Genomic DNA, 16,096 nt, shown 5'->3' on the forward strand with positions numbered 1-16,096 from the left:
CTCTCCACAGCTCCGCTGAGAGGAAGCTCCCCAGGCTCTCCCCTGCAGACTCACGGTAGAAAGGGTAAAAAGAGAGGGGGGGGGCCACATAAATTTAGCGCATTTAATATATATACAGCAGCTACTGGGTAAACACTAAGTTACGGTGTGATTCCTGGGTCATATAGCGCTGGGGTGTGTGCTGGCATACTCTCTCTCTGTCTCTCCAAAAGGCCTTGTGAGGGTCCTGTCCTCATATAGAGCATCCCCTGTGTGTGTGGTGTGTCGGTACGCGTGTGTCGACATGTTTGACGAAGAGGGCTATGTGGAGGCAGAGCAAGTACAAATGAATGACGTGTCTCCGCCGACACCTGATTGGATGGATATGTGGAAGGTGTTAAATGATAATGTAAACTCCTTACATAAAAGGTTGGATAAAGCTGATGCCTTGGTACAGTCGGGGTCTCAGCCCATGCCTGATCCTAAAGTGCAGAGGCCGTCAGGGTCTCAGAAGCGCCCACTATCCAAAATGGTTGACACAGATCTGACTCCAGTGTCGATGACGATGATGCAAAATTGCAGCCTAAAATGGCTAAAGCCATCCGCTACATGATTATAGCAATGAAGGATGTATTGCACATATCAGAGGTAAACCCTGTCCCTGACAAAAGGGTGTATATGTATGGGGAGAAAAAGCAAGAGGTGACTTTTCCCCCTTCACATGAGTTAAATGAGTTATGTGAAAAAGCTTGGGATTCCCCCGATAAGAAAGTGCTGATTTCCAAAAGGTCACTTATGGCGTACCCTTTCCCGCCAACGGACAGGATGCGCTGGGAATCCTCCCCTAGGGTAGATAAAGCTCTGACACCCTTATCTAAGAAGGTGGCCCTGCCGTCACAGGATACGGCCGCCCTAAAGGATCCTGCAGATAGGAAGCAGGAAAGTATCCTGAAGTCTGTTTATACACACTCAGGTACTATACTGAGGCCGGCAATTGAGCCTGAGACAGATCAGTTCCTGTTAAAGTGTAAAGCACTAAAAATAAGGCTTGGCTGGTTTTCTGCTGCTTGGAGCGACGTATAACACAATAGAATGCCCTGAGGTAAAGGGAAGGGTCACAAAGCCATTGCAGCTATTCATAGTGCAGACCATAATCTCATTCATCTCAACTTTCTCTTGTTACATAAATTCCGAGGGGATAGATTCAAGTCATCATGAATGCACGGCTGCACGCGCTTCGGCAATTACGGTAGTACCAATATCGCCTCTGTGAGGTGCGAGGGAGAACTTGCGATGGTGGTGGACGCGATGAAAATCACACTGCATCGATATTGGCAAATTGAGATCGCCCCTCATTATTATCTTTCCATAGTAAACTCTTTTTTATTTACAAAAAACTGATCCAAGCCCAATATTTTCCTCCAATGTCAGGTAATATCAGGAATATTTCATGTTTAAAGACGCATCTTACCCACACCATGGCAGCAGCAAACTGAACGGCACAAAATTATTTTTAATGAAAAATGTCGAGAGACATTAACAGACGTCCTGAAGAAATCGCTAAAGTCCGACTCTAGGAACGCAGAGCAACACAAATCCGTTATTATTGCACACATTGTAATAAGTGTAGAAAACAACCAGACGCAGAATATTCCGCAGCTTGGTTAATAGTTATGTGTGATATTGGAATACAAATCCCCAAGAGAGGGGAAGGACAAAAGAAACCAGGTATACTTTGTGGTGCACACTACCCAACTGACAAATTTTTAATTAAGATTTTCCAGAAATGTATATCCTCAGTAATATTAGTAAGTATTGGTTTAAATATCCATAACCAAAATGGTTGCCTGAAATTATTTTTCTAATGGGACTAAAATTGTCCTTTATTAATAGAGCGAAATATTAAAATCAGAGAAAAGGAAAAATTATTTGTGTGATAGAAAAAGAAAAATGTGAATAAAGATTTAAAAACAAAGCTGATGTGTTTTTCCCTGTGTGTACTTTCTTATATTTGTTTCAAAATGTGCATGACCATTATATTTGTACAGCACTATATCAGTGCAGAATTTATTCAAAATGTATAATATCCATGTTTCATGGAGCTTGTATCATACACTATAGAGGGAGATATATTTCCCTACTATTGAGTCACAGACTTGTTTCAGATATTGCAACAATGAGACTCTAGTCTCCTAGTGTATACCAGAAGTGTAGTGAGATATTTCTCAATGTAGCAAGTTAGAGTGAATGAAACACTGTTGCTCGAGTATGTGACTCATACGCTGAGTCCTGAGATATTGCACGATACAATACGTGCAATATCTCAGGACTCAGCGTATGAGTCACATACTCGAGCAACAGTGTTTCATTCACTCTAACTTGCTACATTGAGAAATATCTCACTACACTTCTGGTATACACTAGGAGACTAGAGTCTCATTGTTGCAATATCTGAAACAAGTCTGTGACTCAATAGTAGGGAAATATATCTCCCTCTATAGTGTATGATACAAGCTCCATGAAACATGGATATTATACATTTTGAATAAATTCTGCACTGATATAGTGCTGTACAAATATAATGGTCATGCACATTTTGAAACAAATATAAGAAAGTACACACAGGGAAAAACACATCAGCTTTGTTTTTAAATCTTTATTCACATTTTTCTTTTTCTATCACACAAATAATTTTTCCTTTTCTCTGATTTTAATATTTCGCTCTATTAATAAAGGACAATTTTAGTCCCATTAGAAAAATAATTTCAGGCAACCATTTTGGTTATGGATATTTAAACCAATACTTACTAATATTACTGAGGATATACATTTCTGGAAAATCTTAATTAAAAATTTGTCAGTTGGGTAGTGTGCACCACAAAGTATACCTGGTTTCTTTTGTCCTTCCCCTCTCTTGGGGATTTGTATTTCATAGCCCTACTTAAACCAGGTGGTAGCACCTTTTGGAGCCTTTACATTTGCAAACTCTCAAAATCAGGGTTTTATTGGATATAGTAATAGGCATCCCAACTCTGTAACGAAAACTGTTATCAATTTATCTTGGTGCGGGTCACCCTCCAGTATCTGGCAGGATTGTCCTGCCTGACCAGCACTGGAACTTTTGGATGTGTGATATTGGGTCACTCTCATTGAAATACATTTATGGGTTTTTGCGGTCACTAATATGGGTGTAACGGGTATGGGTCATTAGGTCGACATGTACTAGGTAGACATGGAAAAAGGTCGACATGAGTTTTTTTTTTAGTTTTTTTGGCGTCGTTTTCTTCGTAAAGTGATGGGGAACCCCAATTAGTGCACCGTGTACCCTCACATGTTTAGGGCAAGGTGCCTCGCTCAGCTACCGCTGCACTCGGCACATGTTACTGTTCCCAATTGCAGTCCATGTGGATCGTCAAGTATGAAAAAGTTCAAAAGATGAAAGAAAAAAAAAAGTGAAAAACTCATGTCAACCTAATGCCCGTATCCCGGTGTAACAGATGTCATGTCCTTTAAACAAGGGGATTTTTTACCTCTACACAATGGCAGTGTTTCAGGATAACGCTCAGCAGGATGTTTTGTTCTTACAAGCGAGTGGCAGATGTGACAACTCTTCTCAGTCTTAATGACACCTGAACGAAGCCGTCTCTACTTACTTAAACCGGCTGGAAACAGAAAGCGATGCAAAGAAAAAAAAAATCATGTTTTTCTCCTACAAACCAGAAAGGAGGATACATATACTGTATGGGTGAATATGTCATGAGCCTGTGATACGAGCAGAGACCAGCGTGGCCCATCTATGGGCCTAACTCACATATGTATGTAACGGGCAATTATCACGCAATGGAGCAATTATCGGCAGACTGCACATGAGCTTGCGCCAAGGTCTCACTTGCAATGAGGATTTCATGGAAAAGTGACAGGAAGGAAGTCAGGAGCGGTTGGTTAAAATAAAAGGAAAAGGCGTCATGGCTGTTTTGGAGGCGTGTAGCTGTAGTGATCACACTTGGCTGTGTTAGCAGGCCATCGCTTGCTGCCCTAATTAAAAATAGCAAAATGCTCCCTGTACTCTGAGCTACACCCTGCTAAATCAGTTTGCAGGTGAGGACTGCCCGCTGCCGTGCCGTAGACTGCAGTGTCCTGTGGGTGGGAAAAGTTACGGTTGCTAATCGCCGCCGGGTGAATAAATGCCGTGCTAGCTACTCGCAGTGAGGGGGAAAGGCTTGGGGGCAGCCTAGTATGTCCGTAAGTGCTGGGGACACCCCCAAGGGTGATGACAAAGGGCCATTCCCCCTTTTTCGGACAGAAGCAGTGAACCCGTTCCCGTGTCCGCGCTCTGCCCGCATCCTAACAGGAACACTATATATGCCATCAGCTGCGAGCTTGTACGTGCTGAAATATGGTGCCTACATCTCCACGGCTGCGGCCAGTCTGCAAACACCAGCCCTTAGCCCCGATGTTCCCTTTATTTGCCTTATGCAGAGATAGATACATACATAAACCGATATTTAGGTACATCGCTGATGTATTTAGAGCTGCGCATGCGCATGTTGGGCAATGTGAGATCACTCACAGTGCCCCAAAAGCCGTAGCATGCCCGATATGCTGCCGCCATTTGGGGGCTGCATTGCTCAAAACATGTGAGGGAAGTGTGGGTGTGGGGGGGGGGGGGGGCAGTGGCTTCAGAACTGTGATTTCCTGAGTGCCCTGAGAGGTCAGATGGTCACACAGATGATCCTTGGGTGCAGCACAAGATAACTGGAGCCAGCAGTGGGCGTCTTTTTACGCCTCCCGTGGCTTTTGCCGTTTTCGTTCAGCAGCTGCGTACAAAGGAATATATGGTGGTGCACTTAGCATCCACCTCCGAGTCGGCCCCCGTGATCCTTTGTTAAAAGGCACCTTAATACGGAGGAAATACATGTGTGCTACCACAGTAGCACTGTGGGATAAGAAAGGCCTGATTCACATGTGACTGGAGTTGCCATTGCTGCGGATTACATGGAAGCAGTAGCTATAGCACTAATATGGTAACACAGCAGGGGGCGTCACACCTCCTTCTGCATTACTGATCCCATAGGACGCAGCATCATATCACCGGCGGCCGGCTCTGCAACCTATGAGGTAGCGCAAGTCGTCTGTCGTATATTCTACAGTAAATCTCCGCCTCCCCCTCTTCCACACCAACACACCTCCATTGCCGCCACCAAATGGCACAATCTGATGCCGCAGTGCGACCGATGTCATGGACCTGTACTGCACATGCTCCAAACATCGATACTCTGCAATATGCGCAGCAACTCCGTCCATATTGGAATAAGACCCAAAGTCCGCTAAAGAACCACTAAAATCTCAATAGTTAAAATTTAGCGCTATAAACCATGAATGCGAAATTCACTGTTACCCCGACATTACACCGCAGCTGTTACATGGGTATGGGACTCAAGGTCGTGACCCGTTAGTGTGCATCATACGCTGCGCTGCTCTCTGCATTGGAGTGTGTGTTTGTTTGGTAATAGTTTACTTTGTAACGGTATCCGGACTCTAGGTCGACACCAATTAGGTCGACACTGGTAGGTTGACACTAGAAATAGGTCAACACGGACATTAGGTTGACATGAACAAAGGTAGACATGAGTTTCAGGGGGTTTTTGGTGTCGTTTTCTCTGTCATGTGACCGGGAACCCCAATTAGTGCACCGCGTCCCCTTGCATGGCTCGCATTGCCCGCCATGTAGCGGGCAAGGTACCTTGCTGCGCTCGCCACAGGTTACCGTTCCCATTCGTAGTCCACGTGGATCGTAAAGTATGTAAAAAACAAATGTCGACCTTTTTTTCCATGTCAACCTAATGGCCATGCCGAACTATTTCTAGTGTCGCCCTATCCACCGTTGATCAATGGGTGTCGACCTAATTAGTGTCGACCTAGACTCCAGATACCGTTACAGAGTAAACTATTACCGAACAAACACACACTCCAATGCAGAGGGCAGCGCAGCGTATGATACACACTGCATTTCTACAAAGCAGGTGGGGTATATGAGTCAAGGTGGGTACACACTAATAGATATATCTGCAGATCAATTGATCTGCAGATTTATCTATGGACGGATCGGGCAGTGTGTTGAGCATACACACTGCCCGATCCGTCGGGGACTGACGTCATGAACTGGGCGGGCGTGTACACACGCCCGCCCAGTTCAGCTGTCAATCACCGCCGGCCGCCGCAGCATGTGTACGGGCGGTTGGCCGACCGTCCCGCACACACACAGCGACGCCCCACTATATCGGTAGATATATTGGCCGTCGGCTGTGCTGCGGGGCCGACGCGATACGTCTGTGAACGACGGAGTTCACAGACGTATCGGCCGTACACACTGCCCGACGGTCCCGCGATATATCGGCCGTTCAAGAGAACGGCCGATATATCGACCAGTGTGTACGGGCCTTTAGACATGCTCAAAATGTGGAGGTGATAGAATGTGGACAAACCACCCCCCAGAGGTCTAATGGTGGTTTACTTGCTACAGGCGGCAACAGTGTCTCCAGCCGTGTCTTCCGGGACTTCTGACAGAGCGGCAGTTCCAGCAAGTATTCTTCCCCTATTCCTAATCACTACCCCTAACCCTAACATCCCTTTCCCCCGCATCCTAAACCCTAACCTCCCCCTAGAGCATAACCCTCCATTCTGAGAATGCCAGGATATCACGTCGACATTCTAATGATGCCGGTGGTGTTGACAGTGTGAATGTCAACCTTACAATTCCATCACTACAAATCAAGACTGCCAAGCTATCAGTCCCTCATTATCTGCTCTGTCACAGAACCATCATTCTCATAACATGAGAACTTGCTGCAAGAGAGCGGGAGCGTGCAGGAATCATTTAGTGGGAACATATTCCATGTACAGTACATTATTCAGCTCACATATAATCAGCGGGATGCGGTTATATGACCGGCGGTCAGGAGATCCTGGCATCTGAAAATCCTGCATGCCGACCAACAGGGACTATCCCCACCCGTGGGTGCCCACTACACCCATAGGGGCAAGGGGCTTTGTTGGCTTGTCCCCCCCCCCCCACCCCGCTGGCCATGTAACAGCTGGGATCCTGCCGTCGGTATTGTGATCAGCGGTCTCCTGACTGCCGGTCACACATACCCAGCCCTAATCAGCATGTGATAGACATTACTGTGAATAGTAGCTTTTATTCATGCGAAAGACATAAAAAGAAACACTGTATTAGTAATGAAAGAAAGAATACAAACGCGTAGATGCAATGTCAGCCAATCAGCTCCTAACTGCCATGTTACAGGCTGTGTGGCAGATGTATTGAGCCTGAAGTGGTGATAAGTGGAAGGTGATAAAGCACCAGCCAATCAGCTCCTGTCATGTTACAGGCTGTGGGGCAGATGTTTTGCCTGGAGAAGTGATAAAAGAAGTGATAAGTGGAAGTTGATAACGCACTAGCCAATCAGCTCCTGTCATTTTTCAAACCCGGACTGTGACAAAACAGTTAAGAGCTGATTGGCTATTGTGTTATCCCCTTCCACTTATCACTTCTCCAGGCTTAATACATCTGCCCCAATAATGTTTGAAAAATGACAGTTCGGAACTGGTTGGTTGGTTGTTTCTCTCTCTCTCTCCACAGCTTAGTACATCTGCACCTGAATGTCTATATTCGGTCCGTGTCAACATGAACGTATACCATCAGAAGGCCTTATTAAGGATATCCAACTTTTTGGAATAACTAATTCATCTGACCATCCATGATCAATGCTTAGGAAAGAATAAGATGGGCTCTATGGGACCACAGAAGCCCATCTAGTGCCAAACAAATGCCGGGCATCCTACTCCGTCTACTGCCACGTTAATGGATTAGGCAGAACCACATGCTTTTAAAAAAGTTGGATAGATCACCCATTAGAGATGGGCATTATGTATGAGACTCCCCAACACTTCTCCAGCAATTCTCATAGACACCAAAAAGAGATGTTCATTATTTTCTCTGGGTCTTCCATGGTCAAGAAAACATGATCCGCATAAACAGCAATACAAGGATAATGCAATTTGTGTCAAAATAATATGTTTCCAATTACTGCTACCTTGTGCCTGTCATCAATGTTTACTCTCCTCCGATGCTCAAGATTAAAAAAGATGGCACCCAGTGGAGCAATTCAATTGTTGCTCCGCTCAGGCACAAACGGCTGCCAGCACTGACCTTGCACATTGCAGCCCCCTGTGCAGTCGAGCTGAAATGAGCTAAAAGTGACCCCTTTGGGCACCCAAATGACACTTTTCACTTGTCACAAAGCACTTTGGTCAGGTTTAGCCATTTTACGCGGCTAACCCTGGGCTGTCTGGATGCAATCAGTGCAAAAAAAATTTAATATCACCCCCTGATCTCCCGCCACTTTAGACGGGAGATTGTTTATCACGACCAATTGAATCGCCCCCATGGAATTTACAACTACCCCGTTAATTTACTGCCAGGTTCTTACAATTCTTTTTGGTGCATTTTCGCAAATATGGCCTTCAAGTGGGCCGGATTCACCCGATCATTTTGCAGTTTAGCATTTATCAGCGGTCTGCGCACTTGTACATAGAAGTCTCCCTGCATGCGCTCCGCAATGGTCTTGCAATAGCAATTGCAGAGAGCATTTATTTGCAAAGTGATTAACAGTCAGGAACTATCTGGGGGAGGTGACGGACAGTGGCGGAAAACACACATGGGGTATTGTAACCGTTTCCAGGGTGTGTCTCAGCTTGCGAGTGGGATCCTGTACTCGGCTGCATTGGCTCCGGAGCCTTACTTCCTGCGAACATGCTGCACGACCACAGAGCTAATCAGAACTTCGATAATGGAGTGTTCTGGCAGCGACGCAGCATCTGTGTATACTGCGATCTGCACTACCTTCCTGGATGTGGCCTCAACGCGTGAGGCCGCGCAACACGCGCAGTTTGCGGCCAGGTGTGAATCAGAGCTCTCCATTACACATTTGCCGAGCTATTTCTTCACCACGCTCTTATTGATCCTGCACCTTACAACACTGCAAACACACGCGGAAACAGATCTCTCTTGCCTACATTCCCCAGCTGGAGTAATGTTACTCTGAAAGGCTCACCATAGAATATATAGGATTTATCATCTCAAATCATGGCATCCAAATTAATCTCCTCAAATCTTATTTCTGGGCGCACACCTGAACGATTCGCCAAACAGTGCTAGGGACTGGACACTTTTCTTCCCCAATTGGGAGCATATAGACAGTCTAAGGGGGTCATTCAACCCCTGATCGCACGCTAGGATTTTTCGCTGCGCAGCGATCAGGTCAGAACTGCGCGTGCGTATGTACCGCAATGCGCAGTAACGTCGTACGGGTACAGAGCGGATCGTTGCCGTGCACTGAATTTTACGAATCCATTCACACTGAACCGGCTCCTGCGTGTTGCATCCAGTTCCATCGCTACTATTTATTCTGGTGGTGGACACCTCTAAAATCAGCCACTGGCCAGTAGGTTACAAAAACAAAATACAGTCTAAAGATTTCTGCTCCGAGAAACTCAGTATATCGGAAACAAACAAATGATGAACAATTGGACATTAAGGGGGAGACGCATCAAGCTTTGGCAAGAGATAAAGTACCAACCAATCAGCTCCTAACTACCATGTTACAGGAGGTGTTTGAAAATGACAGTAATGAGCAGATTGCCTGGAACTTTATCTCTCTCCAAGGTTTCAACCAATCCACCAAAGGGAGATAATTATCTAAACTGCTAAAGAGGAAAAGAAGAAAGTTCAAAGTGTGGCTCACAGCAATCAGATTCTAGCTATTATTTATCTAGTACATTCTATAACATGATAGCCAATATCTGATTGGTTGATGCTGGTAACATCCCCACTTGCCCTTTTTTTTTTTTTTTTTTTTTACAAGTTTTATTGAAACCTGAAAAAGGGATGTACAGAGATCAAGACACATCATAATATGGCATGTAGACAGAAGATACAATCAAAAAATGGAGTGGATGTGGGGAGAAACACTTCACCCAGTCTAGAGAAGTACTTCGTAATGATAATATATACAGTACATACTGTATAACGCAAATTACATTCAACCAAATGGAAAACAAAGCAAATCAACTTGATGGAAGTTATAAACATGACTAAGGGATATGCTTTTCATCACGTATTCATGTATGCTACAAGATATCTAACAACTGCCGGCAGTCACTTATAACTCTTTCTGGGGGAGATGTACTAAGCCTGAAAAGTGATAAATATCACTGTGATAAAGCACCAGCCAATCGGCTCCTAACTGCCATGTCACACGCTGTGTTTGAAAAATGACAGTTAGGAGCCGATTGGCTGGTGCTTTATCACAGTGATATTTATCACTTTTCAAGCTTCGTACATCTGGCCCTCTATGAGATGCCTATCGTCAGTGAAGAAGCCTGTATCACTGTTTTCTACATATGCTGCTCTAAGGGAGGGGGACAACGCTGACAAAAGCTCATCAGTCAAGTTATAAGGACCTTTAGTATTCCCTAACAGGCTAGGGCAGATTAGGGATTTATCAAAGCCAGATTTTTACACTACAGAATGACATCCTAGGGAGTAGCGACAACTGGGGACAAAAAAACTATAAACCTCACCGGAAGACCTTTTGTCCCAGAATAAATAAAAATTGCAAAATGTTTTGTCAATTCTCATTCAGTTTGTGTCCATACCAAAACCAGATAAACGATGGTACTGCAACAACATGTGTGGGCAGTTTATAGGGTACTAAAGGTTAATACTCACATTTTATTGATGTTAATATGGTTTATCAAAAGATAAAACATCTGCAATGCAATTGTATACTTTGTTACTTGTAACGTATGCCAAAGCTTCAAAAAAGGATTTTTGCTTTAATACACAGATATAAGTTTATTCTTCTCTCGCTAACATGAAATCAAGTGGCCGATAACTTCCCGCCCTGCAGCTTATCCTCCCCATCTAGGTCTCCCACCTGCGGCTTATCCAGCTTATCCCCCTACTAGTCTCCCACCTGCGGCTTATCCACCCCTACTAGTCTCTCACCTGCGGCTTATCCAGCTTATCCCCCTACTAGTCTCCCACCTGCGGCTCATCCCCCTACTAGTCTCCCACCTGCGGCTTATCCACCCCTACTAGTTGGCATAGGCACGCCTGTGTTGAAATTACTGAACAATACACAAAACTACGGTCTAGTAAAATCTTACACAAAGCCTTGCATTTTATCCACGCTAAGCCATCAGAAGCCTGTTCTATATCCTTCCCTGCAGCATAGCGTCCACTGCACTCAGTAGTAGAGAGGCATTATATGTTTGCATGCGCTCCTGCTGGTAAGCGTGCATGTTACGGGGAAACGAACTCAAAGCAAAGAGTACGGCTGACAGTAGTGCAAGTGGGACAGAGTTTACATTATTTTAAAGTGGTGGTGTACACAAGACTACACAAATCACGAGAGAGAATAACTTTAATCAGCATTTATACAGACAAGAGATATCAGTCCCCACATTTAATAAAATAGCTTTTGTCAGCTCAGACCTTACCCCCAATAAATCCTAGGCTCCTATTTAAACCTATATGTAGGAATAATTCTACAGAATTTAAATTCCCAGATTTATTTTTCATTCCAAGATCGCTGCTATCCTAATCCTCACACGGAGTTCTGTGCCGCAAACACGTCATCCAACCTGGGTGTGTTTCCGTGTACCAAAGTACAGCGGCCGTAGTCACGCTTTCGCCATAAAAAAAAAAAAAAAAAAAAAAACTGTCCACTGCCTCTTCCATCCGGGCAGTTCTATATTGTAGATCTATATATATTGTAGATCGGAATATGCTGCGCTATATAAGACACTGTTAATAATTATACTGTGGAGCCCATTTATCAACAAGTTATAGCTATTTAAAACTGGATGCGTATGATAAATGGTGCTCCAGCTAATCAGCTCCTAACTGTCATGTGTTAAGAATGTATACTTGGGAGCTGATTTGCTGGAGCACCATTTATCATATGCAACAAGTTTTAGATAGCTAAAACTCATTGATAAATGGGCTCCTAAGTACAGTGGTGAAAGGGAACAACTACCAGCCACCCTGGCTAAAGGGGGTACACATGGAGAGATCCGTGTTTAAAATCTAAGCAATCTGACTAGATTGCTTAGATTTTAAGCACGGATCTGCCGTGTGTACGCCCCCAGCGATAGGCCGTGCATCGCTATCGCCGGTGCTAGATTGAGCCTATGTGAAGTGAGCGGCCCCCCGTCCGTCCGGTCGCTCAGCACATCGCGCTGTGCTGAGCTGGGGAAGAGATGTGTGCTGAGCGGTCTGTGTTAAGATCGCTCAGCACACATCTCTCCCGTCAGACACCTATGTGGACAGATCGGTGAAGGGGGTATTATTACCAGTTATTTTTATAGCGCACACATATTCCGCAGCGCTTTACAGAGAATATTTGGCCATTCACATCAGTCCCTGCCCCGGTGGAGCTTACAATCTATATTCCTACCACATGTACACGCACACACATTCACACTAGGGTTAATTTTTGTTGGAAGCCATTTAGCCTACCAGTATATTTTTGGATTGTAGAAGGAAACTGGAGTACCCAGAAGAAACCCACGCAAGTATGGCGAGAATATACAAACTCCACACAGTTAGGGCCATGGTGGGAATTGAACCAATGACCTCAGTGCTGCATGTGCTACTGCAGAACGTGTAGCAGAAACCAATGCCGGCTTGCGATTACAGGTATGTGCACAATGTGTAATGCACACCTACCTGTTCAATGCACTTTTATCTTCCCCGTATAATTTATAAATACACTAGGTACGAACGTCCCTCTCCCTGATGTGGCGGTAGTAGCAATAGACTGCGGCTTGTAGATTATTTTTTTTTAAAGCAAACTCCACACACATTTTCTTCTCACATTAAACGAAAATGTTCATATCACAGTATACAGCAAAATTCTATCGTAATCCATTGGTAACATATGCATAATGTATATCAGGAAAATAAGTGATCCGGACGGTTACCCCTTCTCAAAAAGTAGCTTTGAAAGAATAAATAACTTACATGGATCAGGGAAGGTTGTGGGTTAATCCGTGGACTGCACATCCAGGTAGAGCAGGTGCAGCAGTAGAGGGGTGACGGTTCCTAGAGGTCACAGTGGATGCACATACCGGACAGCAGGTAGAAGAGGTTGGGGGGAGGCACACCTGGAGCCATCTTGCAGAGAGACATCTTGTGGCAGAACTGTGTCATCATGTCACAGGGAACATGTTGCTCTTGTCACAGCATAGCAAGTCCTGTTGGGGGTGGGGTCACATAGTGTGATTAGGTAGGATGTGGAGACATTGAACTGGATCACAGCAGTGACAAGAGTAACACCAAAGCAGTACCAAAAGTGGTGGACAAGGGGTCTTGCTGGGTGTGTCACTGAGGGTACACCTAGTGTGTGGTGGGGAGAGGGTCACAGCACTGAGGGTACACCTAGGGCAAGGGATGGCTCACAGTACTGTGGGTGCACCTAGGGTGAAGTAGATGGTCACAGTAATGAGGGTACACCTAGGATGGGGGGTGGGTCACAGTACTGCGGCTACACCCAGGGAGGGGGGTGGGTCACAGCACTGCGGGTACACCTAGGGTGAAGGAGATGGTCACAGTAATGTGGGTACACCTAGGATGGGGGGTGGGTCACAGTACTGCGGCTACACCTCGGGAGGGGGGTGGGTCACAGCACTGTGGGTACACCTAGGGTGAAGGAGATGGTCACAGTAATGTGGGTACACCTAGGATGGGGGGTGGGTCACAGTACTGCGGCTACACCTAGGGAGGGGTGTGGGACACAGCACTGTGGGTACACCTAGGGTGAAGGAGATGGTCAAAGTAATGCAGGTACACCTAGGATGGGGGGGTCAGTACTGTGGCTACACCTCGGGAGGGGGGATGTGATGGTCATAGTACTGTGGGTACACCTAGGGCGGGGAGTGGGTCACAGTACTGCGGGTACACCTAACATGGGGGTGTCACATTTGAGATACACTTTGTTTAGTGGACGCAGAGTGCAGATGGTTACAGCACTGAGGGTAGATCAAGGGTTGGTAGAGTGGCAGTGTCACAGTACTAATGGCATCTCAGGGTGAGTGGGGCACAGCAGTGAGGATATAAGGGAGTCACAGAACTGGAGGTACCCTAGGGTGAGAGGGCACAGCAATGAGGGCAGGGGGTGTCACAGCAGTGAGTATATAAGGGTATCACAGAACTGGAGGTACCCTAGGGTGAGAGGGCATAGCAATGGGGGCAGGGGGTGTCACAGCAGTGAGTATATAAGGGTATCACAGAACTGGAGGTACCCTAGGGTGAGAGGGCACAGCAATGAGGGCAGGGGGTGTCACAGCAGTGAGTATATAAGGGTATCACAGAACTGGAGGTACCCTAGGGTGAGAGGGCACAGCAATGAGGGCAGGGGGTGTCACAGCAGTGAGTATATAAGGGTATCACAGAACTGGAGGTACACTAGGGTGAGAGGGCACAGCAATGCGGGCAGGGGGTGTCACAGCACTGGACTTGCGAAGTGCATCGTCTACTGGGAGTCCGGGGAAAGCTGGTGTCAATGGTATGGTGCAATAATCTCGAGAAAGCGGGTGAAGAGGGCACCGTCCTGTGGTCCGGTAAAGCGGGTCAGACGTGCAGGGTAACAAACTAGTGATCCTGGGAAAGCGGGTGTAAACCGGTACAGTGTCCAGTGGTCCGGACACGTCGGGTGAGAGGTACTGTAACTCAGGGTGAGCGGGTGAAAGGTACAATGACCCAGGTAAAGCGGGTGAGCAGGGTCCAGTATTCTGGCTGTCCTGCAATCCCGTGGAGCCTGGAGGAGACGTCACGCCCGGTATGAGCAGGGGCAGCGGCGGGCACGGGAGGCGTGTAGGACAGGACACCCGCTCTCCATCTCTCGGTAACGGATCTACTTTGCTCTATGAAATTCTGAGCAAGTGAGGGGGGGGGGCGTGACCGCTGAGCACGAGATGGCGGCTGCCAGCCAATCGCGGCGTAGCCGCTTCCCATGGGAATGCCTGAGCGGCCAATCAGAAACTTCTCGCTGGTCCCGCACACCGCCGGGTCAGGAAAGTTTGATGATAGCAAAACAGCGAGTCCACGTGGTGCATGCGGGTGTGCGGACGTAGCATGAGCACTTTACGTCCACCGGCTGCAGCTACACACACCCCCCTGAGGGTCCCGGCCGGTGTGCGGCGTCTGCGGGGAGAGGTCTGCAGCCCCGGGGCTCAGGTGACAGGAGGGGGCCGGGGTCTGCAGCTGCTGCCTGGTCTCACAGGAAACACTGCCCCCCGGCTGCCTCTCTGCCCCCAGCGTGTCTCTCCGGCTCCCAGCAACATGATATATATATATATATATATAGATATATATATATATATAGATAGAGAGATAGAGAGATAGATAGATAGATAGATAGATAGATATCTCTCAAAAAAATAAAGGGAACACTAAAATAACACCTAGATCTGAGTGAATGACATATTCTTATTAGATACTTTGGGGCAGATGTATTAACCTGGAGAAGGCATAAGGAAGTGATAAACCAGTGATATGTGCACGGTGATAAACGAACCAGCCAATCAGCTCCAATATGTAAATTAACAGTTAGGAGCTGATTGGCTGGTGCATTAATCACCTTGCACATATCACTGGTTTATCACTTCCTTATACCTTCTCCAGGTTAATACATCTGCCCCTTTGTTCTTTACATAGTTGAATGTGCTGACAACAAAATCACACAAAAATTATAAATGGAAATCAAATTTATTAACCCATGGAGGTCTGGATTTGGAGTCGCACTCAAAATTAAAGTGGAAAACACACTACAGGCTGATCCAACTTTGCTGTAATGTCCTTAAAACAAATCAAAATGAGGCTCAGTAGTGTGTGTGGCCTCCACGTGCCTGTATGACCTCCCTACAATGCCTGGGCATGCTCCTGATGAGGTGGCGGATGGTCTCCTGAGGGATCTCCTCGCAGACCTGGACTAAAGCATCCGCCAACTCCTGGACAGTCTGTGGTGCAACGTGGCGTTGGATGGAGCGA

General features: G+C 46.3%; 1 protein-coding gene across 1 annotated transcript in view; it reads right to left on the bottom strand.

Annotated features, from left to right (window-relative positions):
• LOC134929258 (lactosylceramide alpha-2,3-sialyltransferase-like) overlaps positions 1–15,168 on the bottom strand; it is a 176,847-nt gene extending 161,679 nt beyond the window's left edge. Inside the window, exon 1 of the mRNA XM_063924977.1 lies at positions 13,070–15,168. The gene's annotated coding sequence lies outside the window, so the exon portion shown is untranslated. The remainder of the gene's footprint in view (positions 1–13,069) is intronic.
• Between the last annotated feature and the right edge of the window lie 928 nt (positions 15,169–16,096).

Source organism: Pseudophryne corroboree, chromosome 1 (assembly GCF_028390025.1).
Source record: "Pseudophryne corroboree isolate aPseCor3 chromosome 1, aPseCor3.hap2, whole genome shotgun sequence".
NCBI classification, from domain to species: Eukaryota; Metazoa; Chordata; class Amphibia; order Anura; family Myobatrachidae; genus Pseudophryne; species Pseudophryne corroboree.